Raw genomic sequence first — 23,254 nt, 5'->3', positions numbered from 1 at the left:
AAGCCTCATCTTTCTCCCGCGGAGCAGCTGGTAGTTTCGAACCGCTGACCTTAAGGTTCGCAGCCCGATTCGTAACCACTACGCTACCAGAGCTCCTTGTATGTTGTATATAAACAAGTTTATATCCTAATTCTTTAACTTAATGTTACACTCAGCCTGTTCAACTCATTTGAAAATTTAAACCCTTTAAAAATTGTAATTTATCCACAGCCTTTTAAAACACACCTGCTGTGTAGAGTAAAGTTAGACGACCCAGCTGTGAAATCAGTCTCTGTAAGCAATAGGGTGGCCTGGAGCAAGCATGGGACAATCTTTCATCTGTTTGCCCCCAACCTCAACCAGTCTCCAATAATTCAGGCATTTTACTTTCCTCAATCTTATTTCTGATCAGCCTTCTCTCGCTTTACTCATCATTCACATCAGGAATCCACAAGTAAGCAGTTCAAGAACCTTGAGTGGAGCATGAGTTAAAGCTATTTCTGTGGTCCAAACCTTTTCAATCAGTAAAAGAATGATCAGTAGTCATATAGTATGAATTTACTAAATTCTGGTACTTTTTTAAAAAGCTCTCTGTCTGATTTCTAATCTATGAAGAAAACAGTAAATGCAAATATAGCATTTTACTGAGTTAAGGGGGCGGTGTTGGAGAGGGAATGCTTTTTCAGGGTGCTCTCTTGTCGTTTCCTTGGCAAATTCATATGATTTAAGAGCTACTGGCACAGCCTTTCACCAACAGTTTGTTACGGTGACAGCAGAAGCACTCAAATTTGGGAAATGTTGAACTTCATCTGTGGTGCATTTGAACCTGGCAGACGGCCATTGCTTCACTAAGAGATGAAACAAATGTCACTCTGAGACCATAGTAAATGGAACCTAGAGTCTATGAGTGATGGAGTAATGTTATGGTATCTCTGATAGGCAGAGAGGATGACTTATGCTATATAGAGACAGTGTTTTTCAAAGTGTGTTGAGTGTAATCCATTCTCTTGGCTTATGAAAGATGTTCTTCTAGAAATGTTCAACGGCATTTAAATTAGAGGAAGCTTCATTGCAGTACTTCTCTGATCCCTTAATATGCTAAAGTGTTATTTAATTTTGTAAATCTATATGAAGCAAAGTAATTCTTCAAGAGAGAGTAGGATTTTGCAGCATTTACCTTGGGAAATGCCATGTTGGAGCTTTGCCTACGTAGTTGATTTGAATCTTAGTCTACAAACTCATGTTTGTACAAAATAGTAGATAGAGGATTGGTAGGTAGGTTGGTAGATCAGCAGATACATAACTGCCTTGAGTTGACTGCTATTCATGGTGATCTATATAGAGCAGAGTGAAACTTTGCCTGGTCCCACATCTTTCTCAAGATTGTTGGAATGTTCAGGTCCATCATTGCTACTATTGTACAAGTCCTTCTTGTTCTTGCTGGTAATATGCTTCACTAAACATGATACCATCCTCCAGTGATTGATTGATTCCTTTCAGTGATGTGTCCAAAGAAAGTGAATCAGACAGTGCTCTATTCGGGAAGTAAATCACCAAGGTTTTTTGCCTAGTCTGTTGAAACCGGTACACCATGGGTATTTGAAATACCATTGGCATAGCTTACAGCATCACTCTAACATGCAAGTCCTTATAGTATAACAAACTGACAGATGTGCTTTATGCCAGAAATAGCACAAGTAATGTACTCTGGGTCTTTCTTGAGCATTGCCCCCACCTGCTAATGCAGTGTTAAAGTTCTGTTCATTGTGCATTTGTTTACACTTCACCAGTTGACCCTTAATTTAGGCAGTGCCATCATCTGGAGGGCTTTCCTCAGATGCTTTAGGGACTGTAGAGTCTCTGCTGCTGAGAATGAGTTTTCCCTCTTCTGACTTTTTTCCCTCCAACCCAATTCCCCAAACATTTCCTTCACCTCTTCTTGAATATATCTAACATTTGGTTTTCCTATTTTATTTTTCTATTTTAGTTGAAGCCTTTCTTACCGTTTAAGAAAATTGGTTCCCTCCAAGGAGCTCTGGTAGTGTAGTGGTTACGAATCGGGCTGCGAACCTCAAGGTCAGCAGTTCGAAACTACCAGCTGCTCCGTGGGAGAAAGATGAGGCTTTCTGCTCCTGTAAAGATTTACAGCCTCAGAAACCCTGTTCAGGACCGCTATGGGTCAGGACCGACTCTACGGCACTTAACAACAACAACAATAGTTACATACTTTAAACAAGACAGGATTTTACCAGCTTACCTATCAAGATGGCCCACAGGTAGTGTGAACTTTGGGATTCAGCCACTCAATAGTCTCATCAAATCCCCAGTGTCATTTTTATCCTCTGTGTTCTGTTGACTGTGGTATCAGATTTATCCTGAGATAGAGAACCATGGGAGGAAAATGGTTTCAGTGGTTCCAGGTTTTACATTTGCATATCACATCTTCCAGAAGATCAGAGACAGAGTTAGCTTTGGGTAATTCTCTCAGAATATGAAGAATCCTTCTTTTGTAACAGCTCCTATCAAATATTTCTAAACTTCTTATTGACCTTCATGGGATCATTCAAGTATATTAAAAATCATGTTGAAATGTTTTATGTATATAAAAAATGCATATCAGAGGTATGCAGTATAATAGAATTAAAACCTATGCAGCTAAGAAATAGAGTATTACTGTTTTGTTGGGGGTCCTTCTTAGGACTCTCTAGCTCTATATCCTATGTTTACTGTCAGAAATGAGGTTTCTGTGTGTTATCAGTCTCTGACTTTTCTATATAATTTTACTCAATATGTACATATAAAACACAAATTGGGAGAAGCAATTAACACAAAATTAACTGACAATGTAAGTAAGCAGACTATATTTAAAAAACATACAATCCAATTAAAAGAGAGACACTCCAGAACACAACAGGTAATTGACATGGACAGACATTTTACAAAGGAGCAAATACTATCATTAAAAAAACTACTCAATTATATTAATTATTGTTCTTAAGTACTTTCTTGTTGGTTCCAACTCAGAGTGACCCTGTTTAGGGTTTAGAAAAAGCAGCTGATAGGTTTGAATTACCAGCCTTTGGGGTAGCAGTTCAGTGCTTATCCTACAGCACCACACCAGGACTCCATATTAATAATTGGTGTTGTTGTCAAGTGCCTTTGAGTGAGTTCTGACTCAGCAATCCTGCATAGCAGTTTCGAGGAGCAGTCTGGTGGATTTGAACAGCCAACCTTATGGGTAACAGCCCAGTGCTTGCATGTGCATAATCTGACTTAGCAATTCGTTTTTAGATACATAACTACATGAGGGCACCGTTTCCACATGGACATCAGAATGTACAAGGGGTTTCCACCAGCATTATTCTGAAGAGCCCCTAAATGGAAGAGATTCTGAAAGTTGCTCTCCAGCAGTGATGCTAAAGAAACAGAAGAAGTGAGGAAATTAAAAAAAAAAAAGCTGAACAGAAACTTTCAAAGGATATCTTGAGAAGACAAAGCTAAGTATTATAATGAAATGTGCAAAGACTTGGAGTTAGAAAACCAAATGGGAAGAACATGTTCAAGCTGAAAGAACTGAAGAAACATTCAATAGGCAAAATATTGAATGATGCAGAAAGCATCCAATGAAGAAGGAAGCACAGAGTCCCTGTACTAAAAAGAAATGGATTACGTTCAACCATTTCAAGAATAGCATATGATTAAGAGCTGATATACTGAAGGAAGAAGTCCAAGGTGCACTGAAGACATAGGCAAAGAACAAGGTTCTGGAAATAGATGAAATATAAATGGAAATCTTTCAACAAACTCATGCACACTGGAGGCACTCACTCATCTATTCAAGAAATTTGGAAGGCAGCTACTTGGTAAACTGATTGGAAGTTATTCATATTTGTGCATATTCTAAAAAGAGGTGACCCAAAAGAATGTGGGAGTCATCAGACAATATTTTCATTAATATCATATGCAAGTAAAAATTTGCTAATGATCATTCAAACATGGCTTTAGCAGTCTATTAACAAAAAAAAATGCCAGAGAGATTCAAGCCAGATTCAGACGAGGATGTGGAACAAGGGAAACCATTGCTGACTTCAGATGGATCTTGGCAGAAAGCAGAAAAGATGGTCACCTGCTTTATTGACTATGCAAAGACTTTTGACTGTTTGGATCATAACAAGCTGTGGACAACATTGTGGAGAATTAGTATTCTGGAACACTTAGTTGTGCTCATAAGGAACCTATACATAGAACAACAGGGCAGTCATTGGAACAAAACAAGGGGACACTGAATGGTTTAAAATCAGGAAACGTGTGTTTAAGGGTTATATTCTTTCACCATACTTATTCAGTCTATATGCTGAGCAAATAATTTGAGAAATTGGATTATATGAAGAGAAACATGGTATCAGGATTGAAGGAAGACTCATTAACAACCTGTGATGTGCAGATGACAAAAACCTTTCTTATTGGAAGCAAAGGACTTCAAATGCTTACTGATGAAGATCAAAGTCTGGGTTGCATCTCAATGTAATGAAAACAAAAATCCTCACAACTGGAGCAATAAACAATAATATGATAAACAGAGAAAAGATTGAAGTAGTCAAAGACTTAATTTTGCTTGGATCCACTATCAACACTTAGGGAATCAGCAGTAAAGAAATCAAACAACTTAATGCATTAGGCAAATCTTGCTGTTTAAAAACCTCTTTAAGGTATTCAAGAGCAATAGTGACATTTGAGGACTAAAGTGTGCCTGACCAAAGCCATGGTATTATCAATAGCTTCATACACATGTGGAAGTTGGACAGTGAATGAGGAAGACCATAGAAGAATTGATGCATTTCAGTCATGGTGTTGCAAGTGAATATTAAAAGTACCATGGACAGCTAGAAGAACAAACAAATCTGTGTTGCAGATACAGCTAGAATTCTCATTAGAAGCCAGCATGACCAGACTTCACATCTCATACTTTGTACATGTTACCAGGAGGGACCAATCCCTGGAGAAGGACATCATGATAGGCAAAGTGGAGGATCAGCAAAAAAGATGAAGAGCCCCAATGTGGTGGTACAGCAGCAATGGCCTCAAGCTTAACAAAGATTGTGAGGATGATGCAGGACTGGGCATTATTCTGTTGTGAATAATGTCACTATGAGCCAGAACTGACTCAGTGGCACCTAGAAACAACAACAACTGGAAACAACATAAAGTTCTGACAGTAGATGGGTAAACAAATTGTAATTTATTTATACAATGGGATTCTATACAGTAATGGAAATGAGTGGATTCATTACTAATATGAATAAAACTCATAAACCATGCTTAATGAATGAAGAAAGGTATAGAAGACCATGACATACAGATGATATCATTAGTATAACATTTAAAATCACGTAAAACTCTACAATGTATCAGTTAGAAAATATATAAATATAGGTCAAAGATAATTCCTACTAAATTGCCACTTCATATATGCACGAATTTATTCCACACATGTCTCTGCAGCCAGAAGATGGCTGCTGGTAAATTTTTTCTCAGTACTGACAACTCTACGGCACTTAACAACAACAACAACACTTGTCTTAGTCTCTTTCGGTTGATTAAAAAAAAAAAAGTCCAATCTTGTCAGCCAGTCAAATTCAAGACAGAGAGATTAATTCAGAAGGTTAAAATGATTATGCTGATGTGGAGCTTTTTGAGGTTCAAAAAGGACCACAAAGTCAGTTTGAACCTCCAAGTTGACAGTTCAAACTCACCAGTCGCTCTTCAGAAACTCTGTAGAGGGTTGCTACGAGTCAGAACTGACTCAAAGGCACTTAACAACAAGGTAGTAATCTTGGTAGATTTTCTCAAAGAACACAGGTGCACTGAAGACATAGGCAAAAAGCAAGGATCTGGGAATAGATGAAATATAAATGGAAAATTTTCAACAAACTCATGCACACAGAAGGCACTCATCTATGTCAAGAAGGCAGTTACCTGGTCTACTCATTGGAAGGATTATCAAAGGAATTTATTGGGAAGAAGATACACAAAAATTGAAAACTACATCAATACGAAGAAGGACAGGAAATTTGTACTGAGGGTTTTGTGTTTTTTCCCCGTCATCAAGACAATGAACTTGCTCAGTCTTATAGGGTAGAGTAAGGGGTGTCCGATGACAATATCATTTGGAAACCTTAGCTCATTTACCCCTACATACAATGCTGATCTTGCCCCTTCAGACTTCTTTTTATTCCCCAAACTCAAAGGTCGTTTAAAAGGAACATTATTTATGTCCTTCAAGGATGCCAAAACCACTCTTTGATGTGGTGAAAATTGGAAAGTGCATATTCTTTAGGGAAAGTCTAGAGAGATAGAAACACCACCTGCAGAAGTATATAGACCCATCGAGAGCAGGGGTGGAACGTCTTGCCTACAGACCACTGAAGTGCCCCCATATCATTTGTTCTGGCGCTGCCAAGTCAACTACAGTTCCAGCCATCACATTGTTGTTGTTGTTAAGTGCTGTCAAGTCAATTCTGACCCATAGTGACCCTGTGTAGGGTTTCCGAGGAGCAGCTGCTGAGCTTGAACCACCAACCTTGCAGTTCAAACAGCTTTGCTGTCTGGTGCATTAATTCTCAGATGAGTTAATTGAATGTTTGACCAACTAGAGAAGGCTGACTTTTAAATGGATAATTTTATATGGCCCACGAATGATGTTATAAATATCCAAAAGGCCCTTGGCAGAATAAAGTTTCCCCATCCGGTTCCTAGAGGGAGTCTATGTCAATTAGCTTCACATTTTTATTATTTTGTGTAATAAAAGTTGCTATAATTTTGTACCAATACCTTTTTGACTTACCTACATATTTTTACTTTATAAAATGTTGCCTTTTAATATAAGGTATTTTAAGGTAGTTAAATATATCTATCTGTACCTATATGTTTTGTTTTACTCCATATAGTTTATTTTTAATTTTACTTCTTAAGGAAAGTAGTACATATGATGGGGCTTCAAAAGGTTCTTGGGAAAATGTCATTATATTTTCTTTGTTAGGAGGCTAGGCAGTGCACATGCATATGCAATCAATCCAGTATCATTTATGAAATTTGTCCCTAAATTGCAGTGTTACCTTTAGTTCATTATCTTTTAATTCTATTTTACCATAACTTTTTGAAGCCCTCTCATATATATCTTTTTGTTGCTTTTGTTAAGTGCCAACCTTGCAGTCTTAGTGCATTATCCTGCAACATCACACCAGAACCAAATATATATCTTTAATTGACCTGAAATTGATTTTGGATCCTGTTCTTTTATTTTAATAAGTCCATTAGTTGCCTATACATTGAATACTTCAATAATTTCTCACTGATCTACAGTGCCATCTATAAAGTTTTGATGTGTGTGTGGATATGTCATTGGTCTGTGTGTCAGTATTGCATTTCCTCCAACTTTTATATCCTCATAATGAACTTGAAATCTGGTAAGATAGGTCTCTTCTACCTCTCTACCTCTTTGTACTATGTTTCTGAGGAATGTTTTGGCTATTTTTGGCCAATTTATCTTCAATATCAATTTTCTAACTGGCAGGGAAATGTTCAAAATTTTTTTGACTCATAATAACTTTACAAGTTTGGGGGGACTTCATAACTTATAGCATTGCAAAGTCTTCCTATATATAGCTACACTTATTTAGGTCTTTCAGGTTACTGTTATAAATGATATCTTTCAAAATCACATTTCTCTCTGTTGCTAATAACTTTTTTTTTAATATAGCATTTGGTATTTGCCGACTTTTGCTTTTTGACTAGCCCAAATCTTTGATTCATGAAATGAAAGAGGTTTACTATCTGCTTAAAATGAAGAGTCAGGCAATAATAATACAACAGTACAAGTAATTTTAACAAATTTTGTTGCCACACCTACATGATTTTATTTAATCTTTACCACAAAGTATATATGAAGAAAAATGTGGCATCAAGATTGGAGGAAGACTCATTAACAACCTGCAATATGCAGATGATGCAACCTTGCTTGCTGAAAGTAAAGAGGACTTAAAACATTTACTGATGAAGATCAAAGAGCACAGCCTTCAGTATGAATTACATCTCAATGTTAAGAAAACGAAAATCCTCACCATTGGACCAACGAACAACATTCTTATCAACGGAGAAAAGATTGAAGTCAAGGACTTCGTTCTTCTTGGATCAACTATCAACACTTAAGGAAACAGCAGTCAAGAAATCAAATGACGTATTGCATTAGGCAAATCTGCTGCACAAGACCTTTTTAAAGTGTTGAAGAGTAAAAATGTCAGCTTGAGGATTAACGTGCACCTGACCCAAGCCATGGTATTTTCAATCACTTCATATGCATGTGAAAGCTGGACAGCGAATAAGGAAGACCATAGAATAATTGATGCTTTTGAGTTATGGTGTTCTAGGAAAATATTGAAAGTGCCATGGGCTGCAAAAAGAACCAATAGAGCCATTTTGGAAGAAGTGTAGCCAGAGTGCTCCTTGGAGGCCAAGATGGCCAAACTTCATGTCTCATACTTCAGACATATTGTCAGGAGGGACCAGTCATTGGAGAAGAATATCATGTTTGGTAAGGTGGAGGGTCAGAGAAAAAGAGGAAGACCCCCAACGAGATGGATTGGTCAAGTGGCAGCATCGATGGACTCAAGCGTGGCAACAGTAGTGAGGCTGGCCCAGGATTGGGCAGTGTTTCGTTCTGCTGTGCATAAGGTCGCTATGGGTCTGTACCCACTTGATGCCACCTAACAACAACAACAACAACAATGTTTCAAGGTAGTTATTATTTCTACTAAAGGAGCCTGGTGGTGCAGTGTGCAAGTGCTTGGCTGCTATCCGAAAGATCATTTGTTTGATTCGACCAATGGCTTTGTGGGAGAAAAGATCTGGTGATCTGCTCCCTTAGAAATGATATGTGCACATCTACTCTGTCGTTATGAGTAGGAATTGACAACAAACAACAACAACATTATGTCTACTATTTTATTGACAATAAAGCCATAGTTTAAAGAAGCTAAGTAACTTATTCAAAAATCAAACAACTGTTGGGTTTTTTTTTTGACAAAGCTAGCATTTGAAATCAGATGAGTTTAGTTACAAAATCATGTTTTTATCACAGTGAGATTTCTTTAAGGCAAGAAGAATGTTCAGAATTTTCAAAGCATTGAGCACAATGACCAGAATGGATAATCTGCTCTGGAGTCCAATTATGTGACTCCCTGCCACACCAACCCGTAATCTCAGTGGAGGTTTGATACCATTTTTTCTTGTCACTGTCAATGACTGAGGAGGCCATCTGGTCCACAGGGAAGAGGGTTTTGCACACCTGAGGAAGCAGATAGCAGAAATTGCCAACAGGCTTTACCTAGTCTTCATTTCAGTGCACACAGCCGGGCTGGGGAACTGAAATTGTAAGGCAGCAAAGACTGTGTGTCATTCTTTTAATATTTTCTTAAATAGCCAGTGATGGAAACCTCTGATAATAAGTCCAAGGGAAAGCTTATGGCTGTAAAAATGTCCCTTCTGTGGATTCAAGTGGAAATGACTCTCTTGAATATAGCCTGGATGACTCAGCCCAGTGTTCTTCGATGAGAAAGTGACTGCAAGTCGTCTTGCCATCTGTGATCCTCATGGGTAGAATTGTCTGCTGGAAGACACAGTTGTTATCAATCAACCTGTGCTATCACACTGGCCTCCAGAACTGCACGGGATGTCTTTTCAGAAGAAATGGGAAAGAAGAGCCTTTTGTGAGGAAGAAATAACTAGTAACCTCAGTGTGTTGTCAGAGGGAGGCTCAGCCATAATCAAACGTGTATAGCCCTTAAGTGCTGGATTCAGAGGAGGGATGCCCCGAGTTTGGTTACGCAATGTGTCCCAGCACCTGCCTCAGGCAGAAATGGTGTCTTTGGAGGTATTTTCCTCAGGCAGTCTCCTCACGTTTCAGGGCTATACCACAGTTGCGAATCCTGCACCAGACACATTGGAGCCCAGGCACCTCACCTGGATTTCCTTACATTCCAAAAGTGAAATATGAAGAATTAGGATGGCACTGTAGGGATAAGCACTAGACCTCAAGGTCGGTTTAAGCCACAATGTTGGAGGTTCAAATTCACCAGTCGCTCCTCAGAAACAGTATACAGGATCTAACTCATTGGCATTGAACAACTGCTACAACAACAGCTCTCTGGTAGCGTAGTGGTTATGAATCGGGCTGTGAACTGCAAGGTCGGCAGTTCAAAACTACCAGTTGTTCCGTTGGAGAAGATTTACAGCCTCGGGAACCCTGTACAGGGTCGCTATGAGTCGGAACCGACTCCAAGGCACTTAACAACAACAACAGGAGACACTAAGATTTTGTTAGCTGTGATACTTGAACAATATGACACATATACTATCATTGGAATGTACATGTAAAGAATGTGAATTGGGAAAGTTTTGGTTACGTATATATTTACTACAATTTAAAAATAAAGGTTTGGATGGAATTCTATAAAACTTAATGTTATTGTTGTTGTTAAGTGCGATCGAGTTGGTACCGACTCATAGCGACCCTTGGCACAACAGAACGAAAAACTTCCCAATGCTGGGCCAACCTCACAATTGTTGCCATGCTTGAGCCCATAGATGATGCCACTTTGCAAATTCATATTGCTGGGGGTCTTCCTCTTTTTCTTTGACCCTCCACCCTACCAAACATGATATACTTCTCCTGTGACTGGTCACTCCTGACAATATGTCCAAAGTATGAGAGACGAAGTTTGGGCATCTTGGCCTCCAAGGAGCACTCTGGCTGTACTACTTCCAACACATATCTATTGGTTCTTTCTGCAGTCCATGGCACTTTCAATATTCTCCTCCAACAACATAGTTACCATTATTAATATTATGTGCATGGTGTGGTACAAATTGTATAGATTTGAGTCTCAGCTGTGTTTCAATAGAATACAGCAACTTGTCCAAGGTTATATATCAGCCTGTTTTCTGTAAAAAGAGACCAATAAGCCCTATCTATTAAGTTTGTAATAAAGTAGGATAAGTACTTGACCACAAGGTCAGTTTGAACCTCAGGTAAGCCGTTCAAACTCACCAACTCTCCTCGGAAACACTATACAGGGTTACTGTGGGTACGAATCAACTCGATGGCACTTAACAATAACAACAGAGGCCAATAAGATAATATATGAAATCACTTAAACCAGACTAGCTGCTTAAGGAATATTCTCTTTCTTCCAATGACCCAAGTCTATTCCTTGTGCCTAATGGCATGTATGTGTTTATCAATCAAACATTTGTGTAATGTTTATCAGTGCCATACATTGTTCTGAGCACTTTGTAAATTTGACTTTTAATAGTCAGAACAATCCTTTGAGAATGTAGTATTATTACCTATTTTATAGATCGTAGAGTCAGAATATTCCATAAGTATCTATTCTGGTTTAAGTGATTTCATAATTATTTTATTGGCCTCTGTTGTTGTTAAGTGCTGTCGAGTCGGTTCTGACTCATAGCTACCCTGTATAGGTTTCTGAGGAGTGGCTGGTGAGTCTGAACTGCCAACCTTCGGATTTAAACTGACCTTTTGGTCCCATGTTTATCCTACAGCATCACACACAGAGGTTTAAGTAACTAGCCCAAAGCCACATGGATAGGAAATGATAGCACCACTGGCTGATATTTGTGTGAAAACACCTTAATATAAGCTTTCTTCTTATCCTTTTAATTGAAGATATTATTGCTCTGAGACATTGCCTTGAAATCGATATACTTTTTTGTTTTTTTTCTCTTGAGTCTGCACATTTTCTCTCTAAGGGGTCCTAGGAAAAAAACAATTTGAAGCAAAAGCACACTTAATTATGTGTTCATTTTCTGTGGTAATGTAGTAAAGGAGTGAATAAGTGCTATAAAGTACATTCCCGCTTGGTTCAGTCTAGAGAAGCCTAGCACTGCAGGCCTGGCTGCTTTGGGGCAGTGACTGTGGCCAGAGGTGGCTGCAGCCCGGCAGCCAGGAGAGGCTGTGGCTGCTTCTCCAACAGTGAGCATCCATTCCTTCCTGTGCAGAGAGCATGAAGTGCCAAAGGAACACAGATCGGGGTTCATCTGAGCAGATAGGGGCAGCGTACCCAGTGACAAACATAAGCATGGGCTTATTCACGCTTACATAGTAATCTGTAGTGAACAAATTCACCTGATGTGAAAAAACACATGAAAACTGTTCACTAAAGATTAGTAAGCAGCCGCTGCAAAACATGGCTGAACCTTAAGGACATTATGCTGAGTGAAACTAGTCAGTCCCCAAAGGACAAATATTGCATAAGACCAGTATTGTAATAGCTTAAGAAAAGATACCCATACTAAAATGAAAAAAAAATTTTTTTTTCTTTGTTGGTTACAGGGGGTTGCAGTGAGGGGGCTGGGAGGAGGTGGAGGGAAGTGATGGTAGAGCGCAGGGCAGGGGAAGACACATCATAATTCGGGTGTTGGGGAGGGCAGTACACAAGAAGGGGAGGGGTGGAAGAACAAGGCAACTAGGGGAACACTGAGACAGGTTTGCATGGGCTAAATGGGACAGAGGTAAATAGTGATGCATGTTCAACCTTGTAACAACAAGTTTCTGTGATACAAAGATAAAGGCATAGTCTGAAGAGGGGTAATACTAAGATGCTTGACTGTCTTATGTATATTGGTTTCCCTTGCCTACTATTTTAAAATGGACACTTGAGTTGGATAGAAAGGAATGTCAGGAAATATGATTACAGAAAGCTTGTAAGCCTGTCTTAAGCCTATAACTGATTAGAATACTTAAAAGGGGTTCTAGAAGAAGATAGTACCTTCTTGACCTGGCTTTGTTGGCTGGATAATCAGACTCGACTAGAAGAAGAAAGAAGAGGGGAGGTGGGGGAAGAGTAACCTGCTACAATTTGTTGAACTTTACCTATACTTATGGATGTAGTAGCTCAAAAAAGGGAACAAATCTTTGCAGCAAGGATCACTCCCACCCCCTCCGTACACAAGGTTGACAGGGATGGGCAACATAGGCATTGGCTACCCAAAGGGGGGGGGGAGGGGCCTATAAAGGCAAGAAGTGACTGGCTTACAAGCTTTCAAGAGGGAGCCTAGTTCCAGACAGGATGGGGGAAGGTAGAAGCACCACTGAATGATTTCCAATCCGTTGGAACCTGGCTGGTGAAAGGAAATGGGGATAAGACTCTTGTGGTACAATGGTGAATAATCACCATCAGGTGTGACTGTGAGGCTAGGAAATGTAGAGGTAGATGCTTTTTGACAAAAGGAGGAGAGTAATTGATTTTGCAGCCTAGGAGCAGAGGTCCCTGGGACCATCAAGTGAGAAGAATGGAGAGTGGGATCCTACCCAGAGAGGCAGTGATGCCAGGGATGGAGACAGAGAAGATGATGTGGACAGATGGAGTGGCTGGGGACACTGGGCTCAGAGTGGGAGGAGGGCTTTGTGCTGGCGGCCGAGGGGAAATGTGAGGCGGCCTGTGAGGTGTACCCTTTGGGGTTATATAATGATGCATGGAGGGGATTGTAATCATTGCATTGAAACGAAATATGGTAGGATGAGTGTAAAGCTGATGTTCTCCCCTGTAAACCTCACAATAAAAACTTAAAATAAAATAAAGGGGTTCTAGAGCTTGCCCAATGAAATAGGCTTCTTGGGGAGCCTTTGCAGTGTATAGGACCTTAGGTAGAATCCTGAACCTTCCACATCCAGAACCATCTGAGGTGGGACATTCCCACTAGAAAGGACAAGCAGACCAACCTGGCTGGAACAGATAGCATGACAGAAGATATATCTTCAAAGAAAGATCATCAGGAAAAACCCAAAACAAAAATAGCAGTATGACTGGCTACTACAAGAATAAGCAAGTTGTTCACTGGGAAGCCATCAAGGCAAGCAATCAAGTTCCTTCAGGACAAACCACCCACTAAGACTGAAACTCTTAAGACTGAACACATTAGCAGGCATGTAAGCTTGCTAATGACCACATTGGTCTACTGGAGAATGAAAGAGTTGGAATCAGTAATGAAGAAATGGGCTGAGTTCAACCACGTTGACCTGGAGATGTGAGAGAGAAGAAGGGCTGGTTGGTCCAAAGTGTGGTGAGACCTGGGGACACCTGAGTCCATGGACAAGGACATAGCCACAGAGGGCTAGAGCTGAGAGTGAAGCATCCAGCTGATATTAAGTGAGAGGAGGCGCACAGAACACCCAAAGTTGCATATAATACCCACTTGACCTAGCCATGATGGCTTGATAATCAGAACTCAACTAGAGGAAGATTAAAAAAAAAGAAGAAGAACAGAACAGTTTTTGATAAAGGAAACTCAGGTAGATTGCTACAATTTGATGAACTTGACCTATGCTCTTGGAGGTAGTAGCTCTAAAACCAATAGACAGGGAATGAGTGTTCACATAAAGTATCAATGTTATCCCTTCTGTACACAGGGCAGATAAGGATGGGCAACTTAGACATTGGCTACCTAAAATGAGGGGGTGATAAAGGCACTAAAAGACTGGCTTACAAGGTTTCAAAAGGGCGTTTAGTTTAAGAGTATGGGGGGAAAGAGTCCCCACTGAATAGTTTTCATCATGTCTAGATGGGTCTGGTTAAAAGAGATGGGGATAAGATTCTTATGATTCAATAGTGAGTAATTTTTATCATGACTAATTGCGACGGTCACAATTGTAAAGGTAGAAGTTTTGTAACAAAAACAGGGGAGTAGTTAATCTTACAGTCCAGAAACAGAGGACCCTAGGACCATCAAAGGAGAAAAGCACATACGGAATGCAAGACCTTATCCAAAGAAGCACAATACCAGAGTTGGAGGCAGAGATGGGGACTTGGAGAGAGGGAGCAGCTGAGAACTCTAGATTCATGGGAAGAGAGGGACTAAGAGCTGGTGGCCAGGAGGCAGACTTGCAGAATGTGCCCTTTGGTGATGTAAATTATTATATATGCCGAGTGTTTAAAAAAAAAAAAAAAAAGCTACAGTGAATCGAGAGAAATACTGATGGTATATGGAAGGGATTATAATCATTGTAAAGAAACAAAGTGTATGATTTAGAATGTAAAACTGATGATATGCCTTGTAAACTTTCATTCAATCCACAATAAAAACATTTTTAAAAAATACGATTAGTAGGTAAACACAAATAAGCCCATGCTTACCTTGCTTATTGGGTTATCTGGCACTAAAGTCCAAGATCCCAGGGAAAAATCGCAGAAAACAAAACCTGGGCATCTCTCAGTGACCTCTGTTAAACCAGAATGTTGAAGCCAAGTCGAGAGAATGACTACAAATGGGCTGTGGTTTGGGTTCATTCAACATCCTGTTCCCATTTACAAATGCTTGATTCTTGGGAATGCTCCAATCCTCACTTTGCTATGCAATTATATGAATACTGCCTACTTAGGAGTTTTCGAGGAAAATGTTCATTTATTATTTAAGGAATTTAACATGTCTTTAGACACATGTTATAAACAAATAAAGGAAAGATTCTATGGTGGGTATTTTCACATAAGTTAGTTAACTCAACCCATTATATTATAGAAGCTGATAGATAGTATGGAAAAACTTAATGGAGCTGGTAGGATACATGGAAAATAGAATGAAAAAGGTAGAATATAGTCCATTGTATTTCAAAATTCCTGATCTCAATTCAATTACAGTGATTATACACAATTACTATTTAATTGTGTGAGGAGACAAACACTATTAACTTATGGGTGCTTTTGGTCTTTTATCTCATTCCGCCTGCTGAAGGGATTCTGGCTTCACTTGTTCAGCTCCTTTCCTTCCTTTGTCCTGCCTTGAAAGAATGGTTGTATTGAGTTTTTGTGAGGAATATGGTGTTGGAGGAGAATATTGAAAGTGCCATGGGCTGCCAAAAGAACCAACAGATCTGTGTTGGAAGAAGTACACCCACAGTGCTCCTTGGAGGCCAAGAATGCCAAAGTTCGTCTCTCATACTTTGGACATGTTGTCAGGAGGGACCTGTCACTGGAGAAGGATAACATGTCTGGTAAGGTGGAGGGTCAGAGAAAAAGAAGAAGGCCCCCAGAGAGATGGATTAGCAAAGTGGCAGCATCGATGGGCTCAAGCGTGGCAGCAATTATGAGGTTGGCCCAGGATCAGGCAGTGTTTCGTTCTGTTGTGCATAGGGTTGCTATGAGTCAGTACCGAATTGATGGCACCTAACTACAACAACAACCAGAAAGCTCGAAGGAAGTAAGATACTTGTGGGTTTAGCTACATACTTATGTATGTATGTGTAATTTATATAATAAAAGAAGCCACTGTGATACAGCAGTTAAGCACTGGACTGCTAAATCAAAGACTGACAGTTTGAGCCAACCCCATGGCACTACAGTAGAAAGACTTGTGAATCTATTCACATAAAGATTATAGTCCAGAAAAGTCTCGAGGACAGTCCTATTCTGCTGCAGTGTCATTAGGAGTCAGATTCAGAAGAGGACTTGAAACAGAAGAGCATTGCTGATTTCAGATAGATTTTGTCTGAAAGCAGGGAATATAAAAAAGGTGTTTACTTGTGTTTTATTGTTTCTGCAAAGGCCTTTGATTGTGTGGAACCTAACACATTGTAGGTAACATTAGGAAGAATGGGAATTCCAGAACTTTTAATTATGCTCATGTGAAATCTGGACATACACCAAGAAGCAGTAGTTTGAACAGACCAAAGGGATACTATTTGGTTTTTAATCAAGAAAGGTATGTATAAGGGTTGTATCCTTTCACTATACTTATTGTATGGTGGTGGTTATGTGCCGCAGAGCTGGTTACGACTCATAGTGACCCTGTCTAGGGTTTTCATGGCTGTAAATCTTTATGGCAGCAGAAAGCCTCATCTTTCTCCTGCAGAACAGCTGGTAGTTTTTAACTGCTGACCTTGTGATTCGCAGCCAGAGCTCCTATACTTACTATATAGTGAGCAAATAATCCAAGAAGCTGGACTCTGTGAAGAAGAATGTAGCTTAAATATTGTGATAAGACTCCTTAACAACCCACAATATGCAGATGACACAACCTTACTTACAGAAAATGAAGATGACTTCCTGCACTTACTGATGAAGATCAAAGGCGATAGTCTTCAGTATGTATTATACTTCAGCATAAAGAAAGAAAATCCTTACAGCTGAACCAATTAGCAACATCATGCTAAGTGGAGAAAACATTGAAATTATCAAATATTTCATTTTACTTGGGTGTGGAACCAACAAACATGGAAACACCAGTCAAGAAATCAAATTGCCTTGGGCAAATCAACTGCAAAATACTTTTTAAAAGTGTTTGAAAAAAAAAAAAAATTGTGACTTTGAGGACTAAGGTACACCTGAGCCAAGCCATGGTATTTTCTCCAGCATCATTTTTCTTGTCAAGGCCTTTGTTTTCCAACTACTGATCCTTCTTCCTTGCTTCCAGCTTTTGCATTCCAATCACCAGTAATTATCAATGCACATTGATTGTATGTTTGATTAACTTCAGACTGAAGATGTTGGTAGAATTCTTCAGTTTCATCATCACTGGCATTAGAGGTTGTTGTGTAAATTTAAATAATAGTGGTATTATGTGGTATTCATTGCAGCCCAATAGATATTATCCTATCACAGACAGGGTTGTACTTAAAGGTAGATCTCAAAATGTTTGACAATAAATGCAACCCCTTTCTTCTTCAATGTATCCTTCCCCACATAGTAAACCATAAGATTGTCTGATTCAAAATGGCCAATACTAGTCCATTTCAGCTCATTAATGCCTAGGACAACCATCTTTATTATTTCCATTTCTATTTTACATCTTCCAATTTTCCTAGATTCATGCTTCTTAAATCCCATGTTGTGATTATTAATGGATGTTTGCAGCTGTTCATTCTCATTTTGAGTTGTGCCTCATCAGCAAATGAAGGTCCCGAAAACTTAACTCCACCCATATCAGTAAGGTCAGGTCTACTTTGAGGAGGCAGGTCTTCCTCGGTCAGATTTTGAGTGTCTTCCAGCCTAAGGGACTCATCTTCTAACACAATATCTGACAATATTCTACTGCTATTCATAAGGGTTTCAGTGGCTAAGAATTCAAAAGTGGTCTACCTTTCCTTCTTCCTAGTCTGTATTAGTCTGGAAGATCTGAATCCTGTCCACCAAAGCTTACCCTACTTGTATTTAAAATACCCGTGGCACAGCTTCAAGCTTCACAGCAATAGACAGCCACCATAGGATGACAAACTAAAGGATAAGTGGTGGATTCTGATTTATAGAAACCCCATAAGGTTTACCAGGCTGTAATCTTTTCTGAAGCAGACCATCACACTTTTTTACCATAAAACCCCTAGGGATTTGAATCACAAACCTTTGGTTAGTCTAGCAGTTAACCAGTATACCATTTGTTGTTGTTAAGTGTCTTCAAGTCGGTTCCGATCCATAGAGATCTTGTACAGGGTTTCCAAGGAGCAACTGGTGAGCTTGAACTGCCAAACTTTCAGTTCAAACCAACTTTGCAGTCCAGTGCATTAACTCACAGTGCTACACCAGGACTCTAATATGCCACTAAAGCTCCTTTATACATTATAATCCTGTTTCCATCAAGTTGATTCCAACTCATACTGACCCTTTAAGACAGAGCAGAACTGTCCCACAGGGTTTCCATGGCTGTAAATCTTTACAGAAGCAGACTGCCACATCTTTCTTCAATAGAGAAGCAGATGGGTTCAAACTGCTGAACTTCAGGCTAGAATTTGAGTGCTTAAACCACTTCACTACCAGGATCCTCATATTTTCCAATGTTGTTAATTGCTGTCAAGTCTGTCGTAACTTATAGTGACCCTGTATAGGGTTTCTGTGGCTATAAATATTTGTAGGAGCAAAAAGCATCATCTTTCTTGCTGTTGATTCAACTTCGACTCATACAGACCATATGTCATAAATTAGATCTTCCTCAAAGGGTTTTCTAAGTTGTAATCTCTACTATCATCATCTGTTTGTTGGCTTGCCATACTCTTATGGCCTGTGTGTTGATTTGATGCTGGAAGCTATGCCACTTGGATTTTAAATACCAGCAGGATACATCCTTGGTGGACAGGTTTCAGATGAGCTTCCAGACTAAGACAGACTAGGAAGAAGAAGAGGCAGACTACTTCTGAATATTTAGCAACTTGTAAATAACAAGGGAACACTGTCAGATAGCACCAAAATATTGAATATTAAAACATGATGAGTAGCAACAGAATATTGTCAGATATAGTGCCAGAAAATGAGCCCTTCAGGTTGGAAGGCACTCAAAATACAACTGGGCAACAATTGCTTCCTCAAAGTAGAGTTGACATTGATGATGCTAATGGAATAAAACTTTTGGGACCTTCATTTGCTGATGTGGCACAACTTGAAATGAGTAGAAACAGCTGTAAACATCCATTAATATCTGGAACATGGAATGAATGAATTTTGAATTTAGGAAAATTCAAGTTATCAAAACTGAAATGGATAAACCATGATAACCTTGGCATTACTGAGCTGAAATAGACTGGTACTGGCCATTTTTAATCTGACAGTCATATGGTTTACTGTGCCAGAATGAAAAATTGACAAGAAATGGTGTCACCTTCATCATTGCAAAGAACATTTCAAGATTTATCTTAAAGTATCATATTGTTTGTGACAGTATACTATCCATATGCCTATAAAAAAATACCACTTAATACCACTATTATTCCACTTTGCACACCAAACACTAAAGCCAGTGTTGATGAAATTGAATAATTCTACCAAAACCTTCAGTCTGAACTCGATCAAACATGCAATCAGGATGTAATTATAATTACTGGTGATTGGAATGCAAAGATTTGAAACACAAAGGAAGGACCAGAAGTTGGAAAATACAGCCTTGATGGTAGATATTAATATTGGAGATTGCATAATAGAATTTTGAAAGATCAATGACTTGTTCATTGCAAATAAATTTTTAAACAACTATACACATGGACCTACACAGAAGATGACATATACAGAAATTAATAAAATTGACTACATCTGTGGAAAGAGATGGGGAAAATCTCCATATCATCAGGTGATACCAGGCCAGGGGCACACTGTGGAACAGACCATCAGTTGCTTATATGCAAGTTCAAGCTGCAGCTGAAGAAATTAAAGCGAGTCCTTTAGAGCCAAAATATGACCTTGACCATATTGTTGTTGCTAAGTGCCTTTTGAGTCTGTTCTGACTCATAGGGACCCTGTATAAGAGTGACTGGTGAGTTTGAACTGCTGATCTTGTGGTTCAAACCAACCCTGGGGTTGAGTGCTTGTTCTATGGTACCATACGGACTCCTGAACTTAGAAATCATCCAAAGAACAGATTTGATGCATTAGACACTGTATTGCAGACACTTAACCCTTGGCAGGCTTGCTGTGGATTCAGGCAGTGGGAAGAAAACACGAAATGTAGTGGGGAGTTGGGATATTCCTTTTTTCAGTACACTGTGTTCCGCTCATGGAGGGAAAGGGGATGTCTCTCTACTGTGGGAAGTTCTGCGTAACTTATATACTACACAGAACAAAGAAGGCATCTTGCCAAATATGACTCACAGGTTATATAACAATATGACATCATAATATGGCGGCACTCATATAACAGAGATTCAGCATCTTCTCATTCCTAGTGGAAACACTGACTCCGTTTCCAGTGGAAAGGAGAGAGTCCCTGATTCCACCTTCTGACCCAACAGATACAAATGATGGAAGACCAAAAAGAGTTGTTGGATGACACCAAGAACATCATGCAGGAAGAAGCAAAAGGTCATTAAGGAGAAAAAAAAAAAATGAAGGAAGACCAAAATGGATGTCAGAAGAGACTCTGAAAGTTGCTCTCCATTGTAGAGATGCTAAGCAATTGGAAGAAATGAGGAGGTAAAAGAACTGAACAGAAAATATCAAAAAACAATTCAAGAAGACAAAGTCAAGTAATATAATGAAATGTGCAAAGACCCTGAGTTAAAAAATCAAAAGGGAAGAACATGCTCTGCATTTCTCAAGCTGAAAAAACTAAAGAAAAATGCAGGCTTTGTCTTGAAATATTGAAGGATCCATGGGCTAATGGAGTCCTGGTGTGGTGCTGTAAGAGAAACACTGACCACAAGGTCGGTTTGAACTGCAAACTCATCAGGCTCTTCTCAGAAACCATATAAAGGGTCACTGTGAGTTGGAACCAACTTGATTGCACTTAACAACAAAAATAAAGGGCAAACGACTAAATGGTTCAGAAAAGCATCAAAAGAAGATGGAAGGAATACACAGTCATTGTGCCATAATAAATGGACTGTGTTCAACTATTTCAAGAGGTAGCGTATGATCAAGAGTCAATGGTACTGAAGGGAAAAATCCAAGGTGCACTGAAGTCATTGACAAAGAACATTCTCCAGAAATTCATGGACTACAGATGGAAATCTTTCAATAAATTGATGCAACACTGGAGTAACTCACTCGTCTATGCCGAGAAATTTGAAGATAGCTACCTGACCACCTGATTGGAAGACATTCACATTTGTGCCAATTACAAAGACAGGTGACCCAGTGGAATATGGAAATCATCAGACAGTATTTTAAATATCACATGCAAGCAAATTTTTGCTACAGATACTTAAAAAACAACAATAGTACATTGACAGGGAGCTGCTAGAGAGATTAAAGGCAGATTTAGATGAGGATGTGGAACAAGGACATCATTGCAGAAGTCAGATGGATCTTGGCTGAAAGCAGATAATACTAGTATTTTATTGACTATGCAAATGCTTTTGACTGTGTGGATCATGGCAAGCAAGGGACAACATTGTGGAGAATGAGTATTTGAGAACACTAAATTGTGCTTATGAATAAGAGGCAAAGAGGCACATAGACAAAGAGGCAGTTGTTGGAACGGAACAGGGGGGCACTGAATGATTTAAAATCAGGAAACATGTGTGCAATGGTTGTATTCTTGCATAACCCTGTATAGTGTTTTCGAGGCTTTAAATCTTCTAAGCAATAGAAAGCCTTATTTTTCTGGTGAGTTCAAACTACTGACCTTGTGGTTCTCAGTCCAGTGCTTGTCATATAAGTGCATTTCCTTGTCTTGCTCCTTTTCATGGTAGGATTTGAAATGTGAACACTGCACATTTTGTCATTGTGTTAAATGGTCACATGTTATATACTGCAAAACGCCATTCTTTGTTTCTGGGGTAGTGGTGGGTGGTGTGCTGTGGAGTCGGTTGTGACTCATAGCTACTGCATAGGGTTTCTAAGGCTGTAAATCTTCACGGGACCAGAAGGAAGAAGGAAAGGAATAGAAATATAAGCATTCTTGTTTTAACTGTAGTTCATTTGTTTGTGTCCCCCAGGGTGAACCTTTCTGCATAAGGGTTATCAAATCTATCTAATAAATAAATCACTGGTGTTGTTTCTTCACATGTTGGGATTCAAATTGTTTTGAAATCTCACATGTTGAGATTAATTTATAGACTTCATATGACTAGGCAGAAGGGAACCTTCTTGAAAATATTATTAGGAACCTGATCTCATTATCATTCATCCTTTCTGTGCCCTTGCTTCTTGGAAGATGAGCCTTTCATGATTGGTTTAAACCAATAGAAATGCCAGAGGACTGAGTTAGATATGCATAGGATGTTGAAAGGACAGAAATGTATGCTTTAAAGTACTACCATTATTAGATTTACAATTTTGATTTTTTTCTTCTCATCTTGGATGAGGTGAACTGTTGTTAGGTTTCTGATACTAGAAAGAAATTAGAAGATAAATGTAGGTAGGTAACATCAAAAGATAAAAGAGAGAAATACAGTAGCAAATAAAAGCAAATTGGGAGAGGATATCATTGTACATGAAAACTGCAAAAAGAAAGGGTTTCTGGCCAGAAATGGTCACATAATCTTTCCCCAAATGAGAAACATCTTTTTTTGGAGAGCACATTGAATACATTTTCTATTCTTTTGGTGCAAGAGAAATAGTTACAAAAATATGATTAAAACAGGTGGGATTTAACTGTTTTCAAAATTTTAAGAGGGAAAAAAAGTACTTCTTTTTTCTTTGTGTCCAATTAGTAACATTAAGATAAATTCAATGTGACTGGCTTACTGGGATTTGTGCCTTCAATTTACAAGCTTTGCTGATAAAGAAGAAAAATCTATTTCATTTTATTCTGTTTCCTGAGGAGATAGCAAAAAGAAAAAAAAAAA

The 23,254-nt window shown here is 39.0% G+C and overlaps 1 protein-coding gene and 1 pseudogene across 1 annotated transcript in view; one reads left to right on the top strand and one right to left on the bottom strand.

Annotated features, from left to right (window-relative positions):
- The window catches only part of LOC102813713 (alpha-N-acetylgalactosaminide alpha-2,6-sialyltransferase 3-like), a 929,267-nt gene that overhangs the window by 323,346 nt on the left and 582,667 nt on the right, over window positions 1-23,254 (top strand). The gene's annotated exons all lie outside the window — the stretch shown is intronic.
- Window positions 1-23,254, bottom strand: part of LOC102825896 — a 178,081-nt pseudogene that overhangs the window by 415 nt on the left and 154,412 nt on the right.

The sequence above is a fragment of the Chrysochloris asiatica genome, unplaced genomic scaffold, assembly GCF_000296735.1.
Source record: "Chrysochloris asiatica unplaced genomic scaffold, ChrAsi1.0 scaffold00002, whole genome shotgun sequence".
Lineage (NCBI taxonomy): Eukaryota > Metazoa > Chordata > Mammalia > Afrosoricida > Chrysochloridae > Chrysochloris > Chrysochloris asiatica.
The sequence above is the reverse complement of the archived record's forward strand: the minus strand, read 5'-3'. Positions and strand labels throughout refer to the sequence as shown.